Here is a 9,224-nt window from a genome sequence, read left to right as displayed (position 1 = left end):
TAAAGATGTTCAAAGTTGGGAGCTCAGAAAACTACCCTTCATGGGAACCTATGCCTCTGCAGAGTTGGTCTAAGGACTGGACTGATCAGGAGCATTGAGAACACGGGGGGTCGTGTGGGTGTTTCAAGGGCGCCCGCGCGGCTATCTTCCTTCCTGGGTCTGTTGTCACACAGGCCTGGAGCTCGCGTGCAGGCCAGGAGGTCGCGCGCCCGCAGCCGGGTGATCGCAGGCAGGCAGCTGAAGAAACCCCCTCTGGGGTCTTTGGGGCCTTCCTGGGTCTGTCGTCGCGCAGGCCGGGAGCTCGCGCGCAGGCCAGGAGGTCGCGCGCACGCCGCCGGGTGATCGCAGGCAGGCAGGCCTATAATGTTTTTTCTTATTTTTATTATACCCGATTCAGGCAGTCTGAAACTTTAAAATAACTCATTGTCCATATAATCTCTACTATATTCAACAATTGCTCATATTTTACCATATGTCATTTATCTCATTCATTAGAGCTCTTGAAATGAAATGACACTTTAAATGCTAGTATCTGGATGTTTTTCCCTGAAGCACTTCAGCATTAATATTAGTGCAATCTTCCATAGTATTAATGGGTAAAGTACAGATGTTTTACCTATGGACTGAGACAGTTCTGTGATTGTGTCCTGGAACATCTGAACGTGTTATGCTAATTCTTGGCTAAGATAAAATAAAGTAAGATTTAAAACATGGTGTTTAAACTTTCAAACTCTGGTGGTGCCCCAGAACATGCTGCAGATTGATGACTTACACCCAGTATGAAGTAGTTAGTGAGCCTGAGAAATATGGCCCCCTGGAAACTTCAAGGTGTTCTTCCTAAGCCAAGAAACTTTACAGAATTTTTGTAGTTCATACTCCAGTGATGAAACAAGTCCTATGGAAATGAAAAGAGTTTAGAAAAGAAAAACCAATATTAGAAATATAATACTTATAGTGTTCTATGTTAAGTTCCATAATTGTAATTCTATAATTGTGTGCTATACTTTAATTTTAATGTATTATTTGGTAATCATAATTATGTGATACTGTATAATATCTATCGCATAGCTATCTTTTCTAAGTTATTCAAAATTTTCCTTCATAGGGCCGGGGATTTAGCTCAGCGGTTCGGTGGCCTGCCTTGCAAGTGCAAGGACCTGAGTTCGATCCCCAGTACCAAAAAAAAAAAAAAAAAAAAATTTCCTTCATGGATTTTTGAAAAGAACACTTACTTGCATATTTAAAATTTGGTTGTTGAATTATTACACCATTTTCTTTCTGTATCTATAACAAGCCTACCACCATTTAAATGCATAATTCACTTCTTGAGATTTCTGTATATGTGAAAATTCACTTTATAAGGTCTTCTAAGATAAATGAATGAATCTGATACTGAAAAAATAGAAGAGGAAGGAAAGAGCAAAACAAAATTGAAATTTGTTGTGTATATTTATCAATTACTTACAATGACTATAATAATCACATACTGCAAACATGTGAAAATATAATCATTATGTACTGCAAACATGTACAAATAAAAGTAAAAAAGAATAAAAAACAATGCAAGTATTATTGTGTGCACTAGAATCTGAATTTCTTTAATTGTTGGTGCAAAATAGCTAGTCTTTTCACTGCCTACATTTCTTTTACACTAGATATCAGATTTAGCCATGACTACTTAGGGTAGACATTTTTGCAATAAATTTTACTGTGTCGTATTCTTTATCACATAAGAAGATTCATATTAGGTTTTCCTATTATTACTAATGCTAAGTGATATTTACATTTCAAGTGTTAATCAACTGCCAATTTTTTGCAATTTATAAGCTATCTGTAGGAAGCTAGTTTAATGGTAATGTTACAAAAGTGCAAATATTTACTATATTTTAATCACTAAATCTATTGCCTAATCATGGTATCTGAATTAAAATTACTGATTTGACATAACAGTACTTTCAGTCTAAGCTCTTTCACTTGTCATCTTCTAACCAAGCTCTACTTTTGGATAAATGAGTCTCCTTTGGAAGACACTGAAGTTGTAAAAGACATAGCAATTAGTACAGCTGTCTTGACTTTTCACCCATTTTTCATATCAGACTAATATCACTTTTTCCTTTTTCACAAGAGTTTGTTATTTTGCATTTATAAAAAAGAAACTCACCTGTAGCCAAAACAGAAATGCAGTCCATCAAGAAAACGTTTTCCTTTTCTTTCTCACCTGCACTATTAAGAATGAAGCTGATTAATCTACCTCGGGGCTTTATACTGGGACAGAAATTTTGCCAGGTAGGTGGGAGAGGTGGAAGTGGTGCAGGGTAAGGCATAGCCTCATGGGTCTGTGGTCTCTGTAGAAAACCATGTGGAAAATTATTGTAAGGAAGCAATATCCACTTGAGTCTACCAGAAGATTCAAAAGTGACATGTTACATGGCCACGAAGTTTAAACTTATGATGCATAATTTTTGAAATCACTCGCTGTTCTGGTTAAGATAGAAAATGTCTTTCAAATGTCTCAGGAGTCCAGGGGTGGGGCTTTGGAAATGTGATAGGATGGTCAGCTACTCCTACTGGTTAGTGTAATAAGAAGTAGGGGATTGAAGAGGATGCGTCACTAGAGGCACGACCTGAAGGGTACATCCTACCAGTTTCATTTCTACCCTCTCTACTTGCTGGATGCTGTGGCATCATAGCTTTCCTTTACCGAGCCCTTCATCTATGGTATTTCAACTGCGAAGCCGGCCAACCATGGACTGAACCCTACAAAAAATGTTAGCCAAGATAAAACTCTCCTTTAGTAATTTATATGTGGCAGGCATTTTGTCCCAGCAATGCAAAAGCTGACTGATAAATTAACCCCAAGAGAAATCCTCTCTTGGAAATAACAGACAAAATAACTGGGGATGAAATAAAATATTTCTGTCAATTTATCAAAGAAATTTTAACATCCTTACCTTTACTTCTACATTAGTTGTAGTTAGAAATGCAATTTAAAATTTTGTTATGTTTTTATGGAAAACACACTTCTATTAGAAATTATTGTGTTTTAAGAGAAATTCTCTTTTATTAACAATGATTGAAATAATGTGTATTAGCTGGGCTATGGAATATATTTGCTTCATTAAGCAATTTGGAAAATATTTGTTTCCTTAAATGTTATAGGTAGAAAAAGTATGAAAAACTTTCATAATTTGAAATGAAAATTATAATTTCGAGCCAAGATAAAAGTAGATTTTACTCTCCTTGGTTCCCTGCTAATGAGTGCTTTCTGTGTGTTTGTTTTCCAATGTGATGGGTATATTTGAGAAATATGAGAGGACTGTGTGATGGGAAGTTTATTTCTATGTGAGTCTGACCTAAAGAAACACCCACTGAACATACCCAGATACATCCGAAAGCACAGGAAAATACAAAATGCCTCCATGGAAAGACCTCCAGTATCCACCGGCTGCTTGGATTAACTGTGTGTTTGAGACGTCAATCTCCAGCCGGGGTAGGTGTTGCAATTAGCTGGTTACAAAATTCTTCCTTCCGCCACTTAAATATATCTCTCTTACATGCTAGAAGTCTTCTAACACCCATTTTTACAGGAAATTTCAGGAGTTTTTCAAGCTAAAATATCATAGTTTTTCACTACTTATACATGTAACCATTTTATACATTTAGGAACTTGCTACTATTTCCGTTAGATTAATTTTCATGTGTCACCAACAGGATTTGTTCTATTTTCCTCGGATTCATCCCATCATCTCTCATTCTTATTGCATAATTGTGCACAACAGCATGATTATTATGAAAAGATATGTTGTTCCTAAACATACTGGAACATAATATACAAATACTGATGAGGTGTATTTATGAGTGTATGTTTTGTTTGTTTTTTAAAAAATTGGGACCCTAAAAAATGATAAACTGCTCTGAGGCACTTTGAATGTCACTATAAGTAATTTTATTTTACATGATGAAGATTGCTCTGAAAATAAATATAATGAAGGCTCTAAAGGTCATTATTAGAATTGCAATAACCTAGAGCCTAGTTGTAAAATTTAAAATGGTATTTTATAATTAATTATCATAAAACATGTACTTATATACTACTAATAAATGAACCATGGTCTTGAGAAATATAGGCTTTTTATTTCTAATTCATTCAAAACGTTAAATTTTATACTTGTTATGAAAAATGTATACCATATTTTACCTTTAGAAATAAAAATGTAAACATATAATTTTTATAGGTACTTTTAATTTTAAGATTAAAATAGTCACTTAAATTTTATACTTACTTAAATATCCTCAGTAAAGGAGAATATAATAAAAATGTTTCATTTCAAAAAGTATGATAATTAACATTACTACTTTCATTATGAAAGCTTTTAATAGCATTCATTAGCTCTCTCAAACTTATATTTTTCATTAAAATATAAAGTACAGAAAGTTTTAGTGTTTAATGAGAAAATTTATATGTAATAGTGCTGATCATCTTTTCCAAAAAAAACCCATAAAATATAGTCTTGTACCTGTCTTGAGATAATTGATTTGTTTAAGAGCCTAATGAAAATTTTATCATCATTTAACATGTTTTGAAGACCTGGTCCACCAAAACCCTTACATTAGATAAAATATCTGGTAGAAAATGAAAGTATCCATAGAATGTCCATATATCATACACTTATCTGAAGGTATAATATAGCTCATAGCTACATCCTAGTATTCACAGAATAATTGGATTTACTTGCACTGGTCTTTTTCAATTATCAGACCATCTGACTGAAATCTTCATGCTGCCTCCAGTTTGGCTCTGAAGCAAGAGGGCATCACTTCTCTTTGGGAATTCCTAGGCGTTTTCGTTTTTTAAAGGATTGGAAGTCACTGACAGCATTTCTATTGCGAGAGCCCATGATACTAGACATAAGGCAATCTTAGATGTTAAACTGTTCCTCAACATGGGCTCTAGTGTTTATCCAAGTGATAGGCTACATTTTTTTATTTTGGAAACTTCAGAGTGTCTTTAAATATTTTTTTTAAAAACAACTTGGAAATAATACTACTACCAGTGCTATTTAGGACACCATTTAGACACAATATAGCAACTTGCTATGTAACAGCTGCAACATTATATCCAGGATAATTATGACATTTTAATGTATAATGGTATAATCCTCATTTTAAAACATTAGATAAAATAAAAATGTGTTCACAGATTTTTAAATGCGTATTTCAAATTCAGTGTTTCCACATACCAGTAATGTAGTTTCACTCATGTCCTCTCCAATTTTTCCTTGATTAAACAATAAAACTCAGAATATGGGGATCATTTGATAAAGTTGTATGTATAGAATAATTAATATAATATAATATATGTTTTAATTTTTAAAATATTTTAAAAGACTATCACCCTAGTTTGAAAACCAAAATACTGTCCCTAGAACATTTACAACATTTTATACATTTAATCAGAACAAGTAGAGATACACTAAATGCTTTCTGTTTTGCAGTTAGGAATGCAAGAAGCGTGTCTTTTTATTTGTATTAGGAGAAACAAAAGTTATACTATATCTTTTTAATTCGAATGAGATGTCTTGGAAAACTTCTGATTCTTAATAAAAGTTTATTAGCAGCATTGTAGAGTGCATTTTAACAAGTCCTCTACCACTCTCAGTACTCACACTAGAAAATGCTGAAATTGACAAACTCTGCGCTTGGCTGAACTTTAGTAACTCTCCTGTCATGCCTTTGAGAAGAGAATCATTTTCAGTGTCCTTACGTTTGACATCTGATCACTTTGATCTGCTTTAGCAAGAAGTCAGTTTATTATAAACCTCCATATCTTTGATGTCTAATCTGTTTCTGTCCAGTGCCCCCTCCTCACTGACTGTGAATCCTCAATTGTCTTTGCAATATTTGGGGTTGACTTGAATCTCTATTCTCTGCTGTATTACAGGCTCCCATATTCAATAGTCCTGATTAAAGTGTTCTTTGTCATATTTAAAAAGCATTTTGTGTAAATATTTTCCTTTAACAAATGGGTCTAAATGTGGTAAGAGAAATGGCCACAAAATGTAAGCTTATTCAAGGCACAAAAAAGCCCATTAAATCCAATGAGGACTGGATTTTGAATTGTTCCTGATAGAATTTTTTTTAAAACATTCTCTATCACTTTCTGATTCCTACTGCCTTTTGTCTTTTCTCTCCCCCTTTCCTCTTCTGCACCAATTTTGTAATTCTTTCTTGTAGGAAATATCATATCAATCTCACTGTCTTCAATTATGTGGCACTGAATGAATTTTTGTGCCTTTATTTGCATGCATTACTTTCCTACTGATCCATGAAGGTGGTTTCACTTCTTCGTGTGTGGAGGGTCAATTATCTTTGCTGATCAAGATGTGTTTTTCAGCTGGCTTTATGAGGAACTTTACATAGTCAGCAAACCTTTCTATTACAAATGCCACTTTTTTCCAGATCATAATAGTAACAACTATTTTAAAATATTACCAATTCGTTTGCTTGTGTGATTTTCTTCAGCAGCGTTTAAAGGCTTAGAAATACATCAGTATTAAAGAGTTGAGTTCATTGAGGGAAATGTTGAAAATATACTGTTGGGAGAAACAAAGAGAGATTATTAGGGCCAGTGTGTGTGTGTGTGTGTGTGTGTGTGTGTGTGTGTGTGTGTGAGAGAGAGAGAGAGAGAGAGAGAGAGAGAGAGAGAGAGAGAGAGACATAACAGGGGTATAGTTCAGAAACAAGCAAACTTCATAAGTTAGAAATAAGACAGTAAATGTTTTTATTATCTGAATATATTGTCTCTGTACTCAATTTCAAAGTTTTTATGCAAATGAAACTATAGACAATGCATGAGTGTAGGTATATACAAAGGAAACTGTTTTTACAAGATTTGTTCTCTTGGGTGGTATGGAAGATAGTACTCAGCAAGCACCCTATAGATGAGCTACATCTCCAGAACCAAACTTTATTTTAAAGTAGATAGTGGGTTAGATATGGCCCCAGAGATCTGATCAATTGGAGTTCAGGTTATCAGCAGTAGCATGTTTAACATATTGATTCCCAATTAAACTGCACATCAGAATCATTAGAGGATCTACATAAAACACTAGTGTTCAGCATCTAAGCCCAGAAATATTTATTCAATTGATCTCACTTTGAACCAGGTCACAGGTTTTTTTTTTCTAAATCATAGATGGTTTTAATATGAATTCAGGAATATTACTCTGAGGTAAATGAGGAAACATCAAAGCTACTTGAAAGTAACAGTGCTATCTTTGGGATCTTGAATGTCCCATTGGCCCATCTCTAGTCTATGGTCCTACAGAGAGGTGGGGGCATATTACAGAGGTGGAGCTTAAGAGACATATTTTCCATCACAGGAGCCTGAATTTGAAGTTTTGGAAACTTTACCCCTCCCCTTTTGCTTGCTGGCAATCATGAGATGAACATTCTTTATCACACAATCCCAGCATGATGACCTGACCACAAACACCAAAGTAAAAAGTCTGCTGAACTGAAACCATGAGCCCAAATAATAATTTCATCCTTGTAAGTACATTATTTGAACTAAGTGCTCACAATGGTACAAAGCTAAGACAGAAAATTAGTACCGAGAATGGGGATTGTGGTTGTTACCATACCTAAGACAAAGTGGAAAAGCCCTTGTAATTGTTTATGGAGAAATTTGCACAAATACTGTATGAGAAATGGGTTAGAGAAAGCCCAGAATTCTGTAAGTGAAACTTAGCATGCTGTGCTTGGGATGACTCCAAAGACCAGAATGCTGACAGGAATACAGGGAGCAGAGGCTGTGCTCATGAGGTTTCAGATGTTTATGAGGACTCTGCTGGACACTGGAGTAGACACTATTCTTACTACATCGTGGCAAAGATTTTCAGCACTGTTTGATGATTCCCTTAAATGCTATAGGAGGCCAAGTTTAAAGGAGATAGACTAATTCATGTAGCAAAAGAAATTTCAAGGCAGTGAAGCATTTCAGCCATGCTGGTTACAATTGATTATGTTTAGTCAATGGCTTTTCTATTTACAGTGAATATTGAGAGCAAAAAAAGCATAGAGGACAGATTAGAAAATTATGCAATTTTTGAAGAAAATATGAATGCTTAAAGGAATTTTCAAGAAGAATGCATTTGGAACGAAACTAGAAAGAATCCAAGGACTTTGCACTAGGGTAACGAGGAAAGTGCATGAACAACATCTCAGGAATTAGCAACATCGGATGCATTGCTGGCTCAAAGTTTTAAATGCAATCACGTTTCAGGCTTTTATTTAAGAAGATAACCTTTGTGTCTACTGGCGCAGAGGCCCACGTTGGGAATAACCATTCCAGGATTAATTTCCTTGTGTTCATTTACCCAAGCACTCAGAGCCTGCTGCATATCTGTACATCTGACTCTGCTGACAAACATTGGTATCATTCGTGTGATGTAGGTTTGACAGGTACACAGAATAAGAGTTATGAGATCCAGGAGGCTCTAGAGATTTCTAAAGGAAAGTCTTGGAGGCCAGGTAGTCTGTGTTGTTGTTGGACACCATGAAGCTACTCCGATAGGGTAATGCCTGGATCTGTTAAAAGTCAATGCTTCAGGGAAGATACCAGGAAGCTACATATTCTAGGAACATGGACACCACAGAGAACTTCAGGGAACTGAGCAGTCAGCCACAGGAAATAGCTATGTGGGCTTCAGCCAGAAGAGCTACAGAGAGAAGAGCAGCCCAATCCCTTAGAGTACTGTATTATGACGCAGTATAGCCTAGTTTCTAAACATAGAGATTTGGATTTAATGCCTGCCCTGTGTGGTTTCATTATTACTTTGATCTCAGCCTTCCCAGGATGTTTACCCTGTATTGTTGTAGGTTATGAGTATGTGACTTTCTTTTTGATTTTTACAGATAAGTAAGTACAGATGCAGTTGGCTTGAGTCTCAGAGAAGACTTTGGATTTGAAATTTGATATTATTCTGTGGGAACTTTTGGAAATGGACTGGGAACATTTTTATTGTGTGTTGAACATGAGCATTTGTAGGTCAGGGAAAAGTATGCTATGGTCTGAATCCAGACAGGCGATAAAGGGTGTATGTGTTAATGAGTTGGTCTTCAGCTCATAAGGAAAACAGTGGAATCTTCACAAAATGGGGCACAGAAGAAGGATTTTAGGCCTTTGGGAGCTTAACCTTGATGAAGATATTGAAACCTGACCC

This window comes from Fukomys damarensis, unplaced genomic scaffold (genome assembly GCF_012274545.1).
Source record: "Fukomys damarensis isolate Sample0158 unplaced genomic scaffold, DMR_v1.0_HiC HiC_scaffold_1, whole genome shotgun sequence".
NCBI classification, from domain to species: Eukaryota; Metazoa; Chordata; class Mammalia; order Rodentia; family Bathyergidae; genus Fukomys; species Fukomys damarensis.
Note: the sequence above shows the minus strand (reverse complement) of the source record.